The sequence below is a fragment of the Sitodiplosis mosellana genome, unplaced genomic scaffold (assembly GCF_009176505.1).
Source record: "Sitodiplosis mosellana isolate CC-2019 unplaced genomic scaffold, AAFC_SMos_1.0 Smas_scaffold_6165, whole genome shotgun sequence".
Lineage (NCBI taxonomy): Eukaryota > Metazoa > Arthropoda > Insecta > Diptera > Cecidomyiidae > Sitodiplosis > Sitodiplosis mosellana.
Window position 1 is genome coordinate 976755 of NW_022601406.1, and position 15983 is coordinate 992737.

General features: G+C 38.3%; 1 protein-coding gene across 1 annotated transcript in view; it reads right to left on the reverse strand.

The window, feature by feature from the left end:
• Nucleotides 1-15983, reverse strand: part of LOC129574585 (neural cell adhesion molecule 1-like) — an 84458-nt gene that overhangs the window by 13154 nt on the left and 55321 nt on the right. The gene's annotated exons all lie outside the window — the stretch shown is intronic.

Below are 15983 nucleotides of genomic sequence, written 5' to 3' on the forward strand. Positions count from 1 at the left end.
AAAGTATTTAGAAAAAAAAGGGCAGATTAGTAGCTCTACATTTCATGTAGTGCTAAAAAAGACACATCGAACGGCAATTCGAAGTAAAAGCAAATCAATGGCACATGCATGTTATATCAATATCAATCGGCGAACATCGAGTTATAATAAACATAAACACAGAGTGAATGAGATTAGGTTTGCCAACGCACGGCGACAGCGACAGACAGAAAAGCAATGAACAAGACGACTTGGATGGAGTAAAGAAAGTGAGTGAATGGGAAAGAGAGGCAGAGGCATGGTTGCCGAATTAGTTGCACTAGCAAGGCACAAGGTGCTATGATGCTTTTACAAGATGCTCAGATATCATCGCTGCTACTGTCAGTGACTGGAGTTCAGCTTCTCTGTGCGAGTCGGAGCTCTTAAATATTACTTAATATTATCATAAATAAGCCATGTATTTGGATTATTGGGGCATGTAAATCGTATATATATTATTCATCACAAATGTTTGATGCTTAAAAAAACGAGCCGCCACCACCACCACCACCACCATCAACCACCTACCGTCTTCCACCCTCTCGCGCAGACCCACAGCCATCATATTTGCATGTCCCATAATGTATTTTGAATAAGCGCGCATATTTGTTCTATTGAATTTTGAATCCGTCGAAAAGGTCCGTTAACAAAATAAGACGAGCAAGTATGGATATGATTCATATTATGAAAAAATACGAAGCGAAACGAAACTGATGTTTGGAAGAGCAGTTCCGCATGGAGTTGAATGTCAAAGAGTTGCAAAAAAAAATTACTCGTTACTCGCCATTTCTTTGCTCCACACAAGATACAAAGTAATGATATTTTGATGTAAATAAAATATCGATTGAATCATTCTGCATATCAAAAAGATTCATCCGAAGCCACTATCTGTTGTTTGGGCGCTCTTATATGCATTGAATAGCACTCGCGAAACCGATATCGGATTTCTTTGGAATTGCCATAAAACACATAATTCCCATAATACACACACATACACACACGCACACACAATGCCAAACAAAATTGAGCCACCCGAAACGGAATGCATTTCCACTTATTCATTTCCAAATGGCTGGACACATACACCAGTGATTATGGTCTTTCGCTCACCATTTCGGTTCATTGTTCTAATGTGTGTTTGCCGTGTGTGTGCCGTATTCACGCCATTTCGTGCGGTTGATTTGCAATGGAAAACTTTCGCTTTCCATTTGAAATGCAGAACGCGAGCGAAAGCGAGAGATAGAGAGAGAGAGAGAGAGAGAGAGAGAGAACCAGTCGATGGACGAACGACACTGAATTCCACATATATTCGATTCTCTTATTAAATCCCTAAATACAATGTAAAACATTGCACTCCAGCAGTTTTACCTCATTCACACGAATTCACGATGGCCTCTCGAAAAAAAACGGTTCTTTTTTCTGTGTTTTTCGTACAATAGTCAGTTTAGCCACACGCACCAATTTGTTTGCATTTATGTTGTTGATAAATCGGTGTGTGATCGATGGCGAAGTTGGAGTGAGTATTGGAAGGGTAGGCCAGACAACACACACACACACAGAGAGAGAGAGAGAGAGAGAGAGAGAGGCAGGTGATCGGGTGCAGCACCCCAAACTCATTCCATAAAATGAATAAAGCAAATTTATTGAATCGAAAATTATGTACATACTATATACCTGGGACGAATGTAAAATGATAAATAAAACCGATTTTCAAGCAATAATCTCCGATTAAACTAAATAAATGTCAGCGATTTTATTTTATTTCCCATTTTATTCGTTGAGTACGGCTATTATTATTATTATTACGGATTTTTCTGTGTGAGTTCGCTGTTGTGTGTCTCTCTCTCTCACTCATTCGTTTCGCTGCATCTGTATCCCATTCTACCTCATTGGTACATTAATTAAAAAGGTGTTTATTTATGTATTGATAGCGGTAACATATGCAATGTTAATTAATTCTCAAACAATTGCATTCGTTCGATTGGTTCGTCGAGCATTTCGAATTCGATATGCTACTGCTGCTACCGCTGCTGGGCGACCATAAAGTGCGTAAGCAGTCAATCGTCATTTCGAGGGATATATATGTATGCCGATGCATCCATATACATTCAATTTTAAACGAATAATTGAAAATCTAATTGAAAATTCGATGGACCGCATTCGTAGGAATAATATTTCAAATGGAGAAATAGGTCAATAATTAATTCTCCACCTAACGGATTCGCCAATTTTTTTCGGAGCGATTTTTTTTCTCGCACTCTGTTCTCTCTCTCTCTCTCTCTCTCTCTCTCTCTCTCTCTCTCTCTCTCTCTCTCTCTCTCTCTTGTTCTCAATTTATCGTACACACACGCATACGCATCAAATGAGATCATAGGAAGAAATTTTTTTCTCCGTGTTTTGCCTTGTTGGCGTCGTGCAGAGGTAATTTAATTTTGCGTTTAGAAAAATAAATGGCAAAAATTAAATGTCATCGCTAATGTGAACATTTGTGCAAAAATGCGGAATTCGCGGTGCACGAAAACGTTAAAAAAAAGAAACCATAAATGTATGTACTCTTGTACACTCTTTTCGGCCCGAGAATCTCCATACGTAGCGGAAAAAAAACGAAATTTCTCATTTGTTATTCGGTCACTTTAGCATGGGATTTTGTTGTTGTTTTGCTTCTCCGGTCATTTGTTCTTTCTTTCATTGGTTTGCCGTTTGTTTGTTACTACCGCCACACACTCAATCCTTGTCAGACATTTATGGTTGTTGTTTGGACTTTTCATTTGATTTTGCTTGTTGTTGTCGTTGTTGTTTTTTTTATTCGACCATTTTTGCACACACACACAACTCATACATTCACGTACTTTTTCCATTAAGTTTTTTTTTGTACTTTCTTTCTTTCTCTTTCTTTCGTTTTCGGTCGCTCGCTCGCATGCTCTCTCTCTCTATCTCTCTCTCTCTCTTTCGTTCCATTTCCGTTTCTTTTCTGCTTTATTTTCCGTTGTTGTTTATCGGGACGATCTTTATGGCACAATTTACATACATGTTTATTTATGTATGGAGCACAGTCGTGAACGCCGAGTGGCGAGAACAAAAGATGAACAGCAACCAAACAAAAGTGTATCAGTGATTTTCGGGGGACAGTGTGTATGTGTATATATGTTTGAGTATGATTTGGTTTCTGCTTTCTGCCTTCTGCCGTGTGTTCGTGTGTCGTGTAAAAGAAAATGCCGAAAAATTCAATTAATTTTTTCTTCCTCCCCCAGTCGTTCTTTTTATGGGCATTTTTTTCTCTGAAGAACTTTTCTTTAATTTGATTAACTTAGACGATTTGTTTTTAATTTGTGGATTCGATATGGTCAAAAAACGAAGGAAGAAGAAAATGAAAAATAACTGTGGATTCGATTTTGAATGCCGATCCAAATGGATGACAGCCCACCAACAAAAAAACGGAGACATCAAGCGAAACGAATAAATGAACGGACGAACGAACGGACGGAAAAAGAACATTATGGCAATATGCAAAAATCATAAAGTTTATGATTGAAATGATTTTTATTCACAGCAACTAATATTGATGCGGCTTCACAACAATACATATTGAATAAATAATAAAAGAATAAAAGCGCACCGAAGAAGAAGAAGAAGAAGAAGAACAAGAAAAGACAGTCAGCGACAGCAGTACCACAACCATGAAAATGGGCATAGAAAAAAATGTGAACATAAACCAAACGAAAAGAATGAATGAATGAATGACTGTATGTAATGAATTGCTATGATTCAAATGCAATATAGATGTAATTTTTTATCATTCTTTTCTTTGCCATTATGACTGCGAGCAAACGAGCAAGTGAGCAAGCACATTGCATGACAAAATGAAACAGAATATGATTGAGTTTTCAATTTAACGGAAATGATGTGGAGAGACGGAGAGAGGCAGTAAGAGAGAAAGAGCGAAAGTGAGCGAGAGAGAGAGAGAGAGAGAGAGAGAGGATCGGCGCCAAAGAAGCCATTGCCATAAGTGAAACAAAGCGACACACACAACTCACAACTCACAACTTTTCCCATTTTTCTGAAGCCTCTCCGAGTTAAGGCATTTTACTGAGTGCTTTCGCACAACGACGACACACAAAAAATGAGAAAGTGGCATCATCGAAAGACAGTGACACAGTGCAGAACATTGTGGAACAAATGTGTGCGTGTGTGTTTGTGTTCGTTTTTCGATGTCTTGATTTCGTTTGTAACGCATAAAGTTGTAGAGCTTCCAGGTCACTTTGCCAAAAAGCCGAAAAAAAGACTAATCGATGCGCCAAGCGACAAAATATTGAATTAAATACATTTAAATGATAAATTACGCTTTGTGAGACTTTTCCGTTAAAAACGCTTTCGATATAGAGATATTTTATGCGTGAGCGTTTTGTGAGTGTTTCACAGAAAAAAATGGAATGGAATGTAATAACGACAAATATAGCAAGAAAGAAGAGAACTAATTGGAACTTTTTGAGATCATATCACGGTATTATGATCTGCTAAAGTCAGGTCAGCCAACGGCACACATTGACTTTAGGCACATTGCTTTTGCGTTTATGGCCGTCATCCCTCTCCACCCCAAAAGAAATTCTGCTTCGGGAAGCACACAACACATGATGAAAACAAAGATTTTCGTTTAACACACGAAAAGAAAATGAATTGTGACATGCTCTTGGCTGCAGAGGGCACCGCGTAAAATGACATTAGCACTTGACACGGTCTCTTTTGTTCACAAATGATTTTGCAATGTATGTCCCCTATCTGGTGTGTATGTGTGTGTCGTTTCCCAAGCGAACTCGAACTCCAACTTACATCCACACACACACACACACACATGGCATAAACAACTGAAGCCGGATGAAATACAATACCGTAATTATGCTTAATTTTGTATTTTAAACTCAAGTATGCCAAGATATGCAAACGGAACAATTGCTTGAAACCGTTTTTGTCTCAAGTGAAGCACTTTATCGTTTGGAGTTTTGTGAAATCTGTAAATGTTGTTTTCGTCAGTCAAAGCAAAGAACAGAGAAAAAGAGAGCGAAGGAGAAGAGGAAAAGAGAGAGCGAGAGAGTCATAATGCCGTGCGTCAATATTAAAGAGAATGAAAGCGGCAGAGCTTCTTTTTTTTTTGTTTCGGCGTCGTCTTCTTCCTCTTTTTACATGATGATGGAAATGGGGAATTGAAATAGCGATTGGAGGCAAAGGCCAAGTATACATGCCATAGTTTGCTATTAAAGCCTGCAAACTTATTCCGCCTGCCTGCGATCTATTCAAACAGATAAGTTTTCGGGGGCAATAGATTCCCATTGCAAATGATGCCTTTGCAATACATACACACAAAGAACGACTTTTAGCGTGGCCTGCAATTAGGCGAAATACTAAACACTGGGACACAGAAAAATAGAGAGAGAAAGAGAATAAAGTGAAACGGCTGCAGCAACGACGGCGGCGGTGGCATCACCATAAACGAAATCGTTATTCAAATTCGTTCATTCCTGCAAGCAAAATCGCGTGACAAAATACTCAAAAGCATTTTGTTATGCTGGCATTTTTGTCGGTTTGAAAAAAAAAATTTAAGCTCCCTGGGATTATTTCTTTTTTCTTCTTCTCTTTGATTTTTTTTCAGTTGCTGTTGTTGTTGCTGTTGTTGTTGCTGTTGCTGTTGCTGTTGCTGTTGCTGCTGCTGCTGCTGCTGCTGCTGGTGCACTGTTCTTTGCATCGCAAATGCGCTCCAAAATAATTATCAAAAAAAACCGCCGAGTGTATTGCCGTACTTCAGCCATTCAGTCGTCCGGGAAGAAAATTATGCGCTTGTTTCGCAATTCAAAGGAAAATCCACTTTTTCACATCAAAGAAACTAATTTGTGGTATAATCACAATAGATTAACAGCTCTGTGTCCGAATTTCAAGTGAGTTGCCACTTTTTTTTCTTTCCATGCGCTCGATCTCTCTTCTTTCTCGCTCTCTTAGGCTCCTGATTTCTCCATCCAGTGCGATAACCGACGGTGACGGTGGCTTTGTCTCTCCCCAGAGAATTTCAGCGAACATAAAACCTTTGTCGGTATGTGAAACGTGATTTCTTTTTTTAATCGGATTCATTTAATTTTATCGCATTAATTGCGAAAACTCGAAAATTGCTTTCACATCAAAATGCGTGAAATCTGTATATAGATTTCGGCGAAAGTTGTGTTGAAGCTCTCAACTTGAGGGTTCGTGTGATTCATAATTACATCGTCTACTTGATATTATTTTTAGTTTAAAAGGACGTGACACTTGTAATGATTCGCGCACTCTGTCTTTAGTTGTTCGCGTGCCCGCATCACTTTCATGCATTGCTCTCAATCACTCACTCAGTGGTAACAATTCCGAAACCAAATGTACTCCAATTGACAAACTTCATATACGGTTTGAGTGTGATGAACAAAAGGCAACCTAGCTGAAAATCATTATTCTATTCGAATGTAGGACAATACACAATGTGTGTGCTCGTGCATGCCCATGTGGCAGTAGGTTTCGATGGCAATTTCCAAACATGAACATTATAACAAGCTTTTTTCATGATATTATTATTAGTTCATATGTTTTTTTTTTCGCGCGCGCTCTACCTCCGCGGCTAGGGTGGAATAGGTGTAAATGCAAACTGTTCGCCATCCATCGTCGTCGTAATCGTCGTCGTCATATGTATATATTCACGTTTTGTGATTTCTATTTGCGCAATTATCGGTCGTTGCGTATGTTAACGACATGATCGGTGGCAGAATATTAAGAAACAACCAATAGCTATCGCTGCCGCTGCCATCATTGCCATTGCCAAACACACAGCTGAATCGAGCTCAATGAATTTAGTGCCATTTTAGGGACAAAGAATGAAAAAGAAAAAAAAAACTACGCGGGTAATATGAAAATAAAGAAATAAATTTTATGAACGAATTATGAAATGAAAATAACAATGTATTCCATTCCATTCCATTTCCTTCGTCTTTGACTTCTAGTTTATGATATTAGCATATGCATGTGTGTTTAACATAAATAACCTGCCGCATGTAATGTGTCTCTAAAGTCTAAAGCGAAAAGAACCGTTAGAGCAATTTTATCAAAGGGCCATACACACATATCGCTCACCATATGCATACACACAAACACATATTGAGTGAAAATGTTAAAATTGCGATTTTTCAAGCAAATGGTTGCGTTGCAGTTGGTTCGAAGTGTCGTTGGTGTGGTCGAGAGTGTGTGGAACTCAAAGGTGCTTCATGCCGTTGCCTTTGAGTCGAGTAAAGAGCAAACGAGTAGCAGGCGTCCTGGAGAATGAAACAAGCATCGAGAAGCGGATTATGCGAGAGGAAGTGGAAACAAACGGGTGGTGGGTGGAAGCGTGTCACACATATTTACATTTATTTGTTTATCGTTTTGTAGTTTAGAGGAATCGTGTGTATTGCGCGTTCTATGATATTAACAAGAACCCCATCGCAAAACCATGAATATAAATAACCAATATTTCGAAAATACACATACACACACAGAGCGAGTTCAACAGTCATGTGTCGAAAAGATTGCACGCGGCAAAGCAACGAACAGCATAGAGAGAGAGAGAGAGAGAGAGAGAGAGAGAGAGAGAGAGAAAGAGAGAGAGAGAGAGAGCAAGAGCAAGAGAATGCCCAGAAAACGAGCGCGAACTTTGCTTTTATGTTTGGCTGTGCTGGCAAATCATTTGCATTATAACAAATACCTATATGCATATATTTCTATTAAATTTTTCGTTTGGGTGGTTTTTTTTCTCTCTCTCCAACTTCTTGTACCCGTTGAGGTGCTGCTGCTGCTGTTCCCGCCGTTATTGTTGGTGGCATTCATTTTTACTCATTTGCTTTTGGTGAAAGTTTTCGGTGCTCTCTTTCGTTTATTTGTGCAGTGCGCGTGCGGGCGCTCACGTGCGAATGAGCGGGTGAACGAGCAAATGAGCCAAACGAGCAAATATGAGCAAGCTAAACAGTATAATTTTGAATGCTGTTCATTTCTTAAATCACATAATAAGCAATGGTTGAACTACAAGGCTACCTTTTGCATTTGAAAAACATGATGAATGTGATGTGTTTGAAGCTTAGACGAGGGGCTGCCATGTTCGCACCGCCTGCTCTAGTGTGTGTGTGTGTGTGTTAAATGTGCAAAAACACCATTCGCCATATAACCATTTCCACTGCCACTGCCAAAGGAGCAGTAGTAGTAGCAGCAGCAGCAGCAGCAGCAGCATACATCACATGCATCGTCACAATCATAAGACATACATAACACGAGTAAAATCATTAATAAAAATGCGAACAAAATATTATTTATTCGAAATAATCACACACACACACAAATTTTACAAACGCGATAAACAAACGCAAACGGAAAAAAAACGGGAACAAACTCACAAACATACACATACCGACGATGTGCGCGAGTAAGATGGAAAACGAGTAAACGAGCACAACTGAACGAGCGCTCACAAAGTGAAAAACCCACTAAATTGTACACTGTAATTTTTAAGATAAAATTAAATACATATGTTTCTGCGTTCTCTTGACAAATTTGTTGTGCGCTTTTTATACATGGTGAACGGCTGTTGTGTGTAAAAAAAATTTCTCTTTGTTCTAACAACATTTTTGGCGTGCGTATATTTCTTTTTTTGCTTCTTTTTCTTCTCGCTTTTTATTACTCTTTCACTCGGCTCTCTATTTCTGCGTACACAACAGCATTTTCCCGTTGGTTCTTGGCATTTTCGGAGTCGTTTGCTTGGGCGCTGCCGGTTCTATCAAAGCCGAGTAAAAATGACGTGTTTCGTGCCATGTTGACGATACACTACAAGCATTTTTAATGTTTGCCTTTAAATGTCCTAGCATTATCCACCGTTTTAACCACCTCATCCCGTTAAACCATCCTTCTTCCTCTTCTTTGAGCACACCTACTCACACACACACCTCACTCGTCCTCTGTTTTTTTTCGCTTTCGTTACCATATTCTATAAATTTAACACACACATTTGGTTTGCTTCGGTTTCATTTGAATTATTTTAGCGCTGATTTAAGGAACCTGCTCATTGAAAATTGCCATTAATTAAGTTCGAATTTTATTTAAATGAGAAAGCAAAAGAGCGAGAGAGAGAAGGCGAACTGAATTCGAGCTTGAATTATATTAAACCAGAACCAGAAATGCCGTGGCAATGCATTAATTAATTTTCCCTTCACATTTTCGTAGCCCATAAATATAATGAACATATGCGCAAATTTACAGTTTTATTGACAATTAAAACGAAATGCCTGGTAAAAAACTCACTTTCTCTCATTGTGTCGGTTGCGGGGAGGGAAAAATGAACGCGATTTTATGACTCAAATTTGAAATAAATATTAATATAACGAATGGCATTATTTTCGCTTATGTGGAATTTTCGCTTGTTCGTTCAAGAGAGAAAGTGAAAGGAAGGGAGGGAGAGCGGTAGTCTCGAGGAAATTGTAACTCAAAATCATCAATAAATTTATTTATTTTTTTCTGCTGTTCCACCGCACTTCCTGAGTATATTTCATATTTTTCGACACAACTAAATATAAATCATAAAACGCCTTCGGTAATTTTTCGACCTGTTTTCCGGAGATTTTCCATTTCACATCCTAATGGGATTCAATTGAAATTCAAAAAAATGTCGACAAAAAAGCAACACAGTGTCTATTAGTTGCATATATATATAGCGACGTATAAGGGGGTAGAAAAAGAAACACGTCAATTCCCATGGCAATGGGAACTTTGACAGACATCCAAAAATCATTCTATACAAATCGATCATTCAAAAAAGTTTGCCAAAATGATCTATGAGAGAAATGTTGAAAATGAAATCGTCTCAACACGTCGCTTCATCATGTTTTCTTCTTCTTCTTTTATTTTCTAATAATATTATTTTCGACGATGGAAAACTTCATGAGTCGTCGAATTTTTTCTCTCTTCAACCAATTCCTTTGCATTGCAGGCTTTAATTGTTCGAATGTTAAGTCGGTACGTGAAAAAAAACACGCGATTTCAAGAAATGGCTGACCTTTTTCCCATTCGTTTCCATTTTGCATCGGAATCCTGACAGATTGTGCCCTTTCATGTAAATATGATGTCAACAATGTCTTTTATTATCATAACCATTTTACTTCGAATTTTCCCCAAAGTCTTTTAAAATAAAAGAACACAGCAACAACAAAATTGAAAGTATTGCCGTGTATTGAAAGAGAAGAGAGAGAGAGAGAGAGAGAGAGAGAGAGAGAGAGAGAGAGAAAACGGTATGGAACATTTTTCCGTTGTTATGATTTCAACCAAATTTCCACTTGTATGCAAATAAACAATGTTAAATAAGCGTGTGTGTGTGTGTGTTTTTTCCCATGGTTCATTCTCGAAACGCAGTGTGTTTGCATTGAACAACGAATCTACTATTGAACATGTTTGATCGAAATTATGGCTGAAATGTATATATGTAATTGCATCGATGATGTGATGGCAAACCCATCGACTTTTTTCTTTTGAACAAAAAACGAAATAAAAAAATGCGAGAGAGAAAAAAATGCCAGCTGAAGAGAAGAAAAGCGAAAAGTTTATTCGTGTGTGTGGGTATTGTTGTCAGTTGCATCATCAATGTTACCGGAGACCCAGAGCAACAAACTCACTCTTTCTACCTTTCTGTTCGATGTTCAACCGATAAATGTCAAATGTGTTTTATTCAATTTTCTGCATTGTAGAATAATATGAAGAGTCTGATTTTTATATTCTGTTCTCATCTCATTTCTCTTTCGCTTCGAAATATTGAATTAACTCAACTTTGTTACGTTCTCCGTTTCGAAAAGCCCTTCAAAATGGAAAAGAAATCACATGAACAGAATGAAATGAATGCAACTAAACAGAGTATGTGCATCGCTTACGGTGCTAAGGTGCACGCTCTCTGGCTCTTGCGCTATCTCTCTCTCTCTCTCTAACACACACTCCCCAGCCCACCCGAAAACACAAACGATCCAACAATACATACACATACACTCAAGCACATTCCAAGTCATTTTCACTCTGCTGTGACGAACTTTTTCATTCTCTCTTTCTCTCTATCTCTCACCATGAGGGTGTTCTCTTCTTTTCCTTCTTCTTCTTCTTGCTTTTTGCCCATCTTTTCCGTGCTCGTTCTCTGATTTATTTCTCTGTTCATGAAAATTTCCGACATAAAAACACATTAGTGTGTAGCTAAGGTATTGTGTGAGCGCGAGCGCGCACGCAAACACACAAAGCACTTACGGATGAGGCAAGTGAGAGACAAAGAGAGCAAAGCAAACGCATTCCATTATAAAGTTTTTCGCCAAACAAAAAAACGACAACAACAGAAATGAAAACGTTTATGACAAGATGATGATCATAACAGCGATACACTCTTACTGGGATACGGTCACACCGGGTACCAAACATACATCGTACACCACAATGATGGTAACGATGAAAATGGTTGAAAGTTTATGCTTAGCTAATTGCATATACCATCGGAGTTTTAATGGAGGTAGAGACGATTTAAGCTATGAAGAAGATGAGCAAAAGCCACGTTATTTTTGAGTAACAAGTTGAGCATGTGAGTGATTGTCATTTGCATCACGGCTAAAAACGTAATACGTATGCATGTTCGATATCGTTTGATTGACTTCTGATTGGTTGATTGGAGCAAAAGGATGGAAATTATTTTGTCACTCAACGGGAGCCTACACAAAAATAGCAACTGAAAACAGAAATGTATGAAAAAGACGACGGTTCAGCAAGTTTGGAATTCTAAAAACAGATCCATTGACTGTGTTGATGGTGGTTTGTCAAAAGGTCACTCTACGTAGCTATGGCAAAATTGATCGAAAAACGATTTTCTGACATAAAAAAAAATCATTTTATTATTTTTTTTTTTGGCGAAAATCATCTTCGAAAATATTTTGACAAGAAAATATGACCATCAGTTCTATTTATATCCTAGTGTATTCTTTTTTTGAACATACTTCAAGTACCCAGTTCATCTTGACAACTACACAATACCAAATTTGAGTGGAATTTTCATAAAAAGTCTTCGAGGTAATAATTTCAATGCTCTGCATTTTGCTTTGAACAAAAATCAATTGAAATCAGTGGAAAGACTGATAAAAAGCAACAGAGATTGAGTTGAAATATTCGCTTGATTCAGTTCCGAATTTTCTTTTTTTGGAATTTTGAAACAAACTAACGTTGCGACCGAAAACGTGCACTGAAATTTCAAAAGCTCAAAATTTGCCCTGAAAAATGAATTTGAAAATTCCGGGAGAATCGAGCTAAATGTTTTGCAGTGTGACCCTGTCGAAAAGTTGATATTCGGGATTGTACATGAGCTAACTGAAGCATTGCAGCCATGGTGCAAGCCAAAGGAGGCAAAAGCAGAAACAGGAACAGCGACATAAGCAACAACAGCAGCAGCAATGGCGTGATGGTGTGTGTGTGTGTGTATGCTGTGCGAAAATGTGTAACTGTAAATATACGTATGAAGCTAAAGTGAATATAATATTATTTTATTTTTGTTTTTGAGTTTATGACATGAGATGGAATAATATGGAAAACTTCCAACTTTTAACTGGTTTACCGAGCAGTCAACGCCAAGATCCAAGGAACTGTCTGTGTAAGTCTGGAGGCAGAGAAGAGTAATGGCAAACAAAGTATATGGAATACATTTCACTTCGCCTATTTAGTTGGGAACGATCTACGAAAATCGCATTTTGATGGAAACGTGGAAAGAAATATATATGCGAAAATAGGTGAAAATGATGAGAAATTAAGAAAATGCCATAGATCTATGTGTGTATTTCGCGCATAAAAAACGGAGAGAGAGAGAGAGAGAACGAATGAAATCATACTATTTTACAGCGTGAATCGTTCTATGAAAAAAATGTGATATGAAGTGATTTTGGAAGTTCGCTCAGCGAACTTCGCTGTTGAAATAAAATGTTTTGTATTATATTGGAGTTGAGGTAGGGGTTGTTCGTTATGCCGATGTTGACAGCAATATGAATTGAAAACTCACGAACCTCATAATTTCAGGCGGAAAACATCGCTGTGAATTGTGTGCGATTCGAACAAGAAGCTCATACACACACACACACACACACAGAGAGAGAGAGAGAGAGAGAGAGAGAGAGAGAGAGAGAGAGAGAGGAGGGAGAGAGCAATATGACACAACAAAAGAAGAAACGGAGCAACAAATACGCATCCAGACTGAGTAGCAAACAATAGCAGCACCACCAACAACAAGCAAAAAAGAAATATTCATGAGAAGAAGCTCTGTGACAGTAATAAAAACACACACGAAACAGTTACAAAATGAAGTGAAGCATACATTTTGGCGGTGTGTATCATAGATGCATATTTCGCAGATAAATGGCTTCATATAATATTCGTACACGTTGCCGTGGCAAGAGAGCGTACAACGCGCACATCGATTAAGACTCAACTTTGCACTTGTTTCGCAGCTAATTTGTGTGCAACCGAAAGATCAGGACAAAGAAAAGTGAATGTGTATGTGTGTGTGTATGGCCCATATCTTCTGGAATTGTCGGTATGAGCAAATGCGACAACGGCAACAAAAATAACGGGCTGTGTCGGTAGCCGCAATGGTAAAGCTCATGATGTACTTAAACACCTTGTTCTATAGACGATCTGAACAAGCAATTTTCATATGAAAATGAATAGAAAAACGGGTATATTTTACCGATGCCATATCGTTGTTTATCAGTTTGTGCAAACGGAACGGGTGGTGGAGAGGGGGGGGGGGGATGATGGTTTGGTTGTCGCTTGGAATTCCACTCTCTTTCAATTGCAACGGGGCGGCATTATTGTCCTCATTCACTTTAATAGTATGGTAGGTTAAGTTTGCGGCATTTGTATGGTTTTCCGTAAAATTATGAGTTTTTCTTTTGCACAACACGCCACTTTTTTATATAAATTTTTTTTTTCGCTTTCGCTTCTTCATATTTTGTGTTTTACTCGTTCGTTTATTCGTTGCGTGTGGTATATATTCTTTTCGATGAGCCTCCTGCTCTCCTCTGACACCAAAACAACAACGAGAAAAAAAAGCATTCAATGTGTGTGTATGCTTGGTGATGTTGTTGTTTGCTGTGAACGGGGTGAAAATGCGCGCCGCATAAGAGGAAAATGCAAAAAAAGCAACGCAATGCGAGAGAAGAAGAAGAAAAAACATAAAAAAATATAAATATTCTTTGAAATGAGAGAAGAGCTAAAAGAGCTGCAAAAGAGAGCGACAGAAGAGAGAATATATATAGACAAAAAAAGCGAAAGAACCAAAGTATAAGCCATGAGTTTATTTTTACGTTTTCCACACTGTAGTGCTGCTGTCAGTTATTGTTTATTTTATGGTTTTACATTAATTTCAAATATGTGTTGCGCGCGAAAATGCTTCGCTTCATACTTTGCATTCGGTCTATTCGTTCTCATACGCTTTCGCTTCTCTCACTCTCTCTCTCTCTCTCTCTCTCTCTCTCTCTCTGGCGCTCTCTGCATGTGTTTTTCAAAATGAATGCTCATATATTTACGCGCGCTCAACTTTTTATTTGTTATGTTATTCTCTGCTCTGCCGCTTTTTTCTCTTGCTTCTTTCGCTCGTAATGTGTGTGTAAGCTTTTTTGTTGCTTCAGTTTCGATCTGTCACTCCGTTGATTCATGTGATTTTTTTATTTCTTCAACTCTCGCACATATATACTATTTTTAGTGTTTGTTGTCTTCGTTTTTATGGTGTTGTATTTTTGTTGCTTTTCATTCATTTAATTTCATTAGATCTTCTACCAAATATACCCTAAACGAACGAACATTACCATGTGCGGGCGGAAAATCATAGCATTGAGCTGCGCGCGATTATGGTGGGGTTTGTCGCACACATTGTGATCGCTTTTAAATCCGTCGATAATCGACTTGATTGTTACAGTTTTTTTTTCCACTTGCCGACTCATACCAAAGCGTCTGCTCAAAACTTCACAATTTTCCCTTTCACACACATCCTGACAACTTAATACTTTCACAACAGCAACGGCAAAAATCGGAAAAGTTGCAAATCGAAATGCACGTAAATGCAGAATTGCATTACAAACAGCAAGAGGCAAAAAAGTAACTAATGAAACAAACACCTAGCAACGACAACAGCAGCATTAACAATTCAATTTTTTTTTTCTTTAACAACGCGATAAAACTTTTTTGCCGCTGATGCAGGAAACTTTTGCTGGAAAATAATTAAAAACGGACACACACACACAGAAAGTGCGTTGATTTTACCAGGTCTTAATGAGAAAAAAAAATTGGATGCAAGCTACAAACAAAAGCGGTGAAAATGAGAGTGAACTGAAAAACCAAAGGGAAGAAAAACTGTCCAGTCATTGAACAATCACAGCATAATTTTTTAAAGAAAATCCCATTTCTTGGCGCAATGAATATCCCGAAGCCAAAGTGAAGAAGAAGAATAATCGCGCGAATTATAATTAAATAAAACCATTTTAAAACACGCCGACTATGCACAAACATTGGAAAGCGATGTGCTCTGTGGCTTGATTAGTAGAGAGAGTTTCAAATGGAAATAAATCTTGTTTTGCCGTCTTGAGCAAAAGCAATTCGAGGTTGAGGCTTCTTTTCGCCAAAAAATAGAGAAGAAAAACACATGTACATTGCTTAAATGCGCTCGTAGGACGTTGTCGCGCGCACTAACCCCATACACACAATACACACCAAATAAACGGTTACCGTTGTGTCGTTGCAACAGCAGCAGCAGCACCGGCGGCGACAACGACAAGCTGCTTGCATATATCCTTTAATTCGAGGAGAAAGAGTGTTTTCAGTGTGTCCCATTTGCAAATGCTGAATGCAATATCTCACATTCACACACACACACACACACA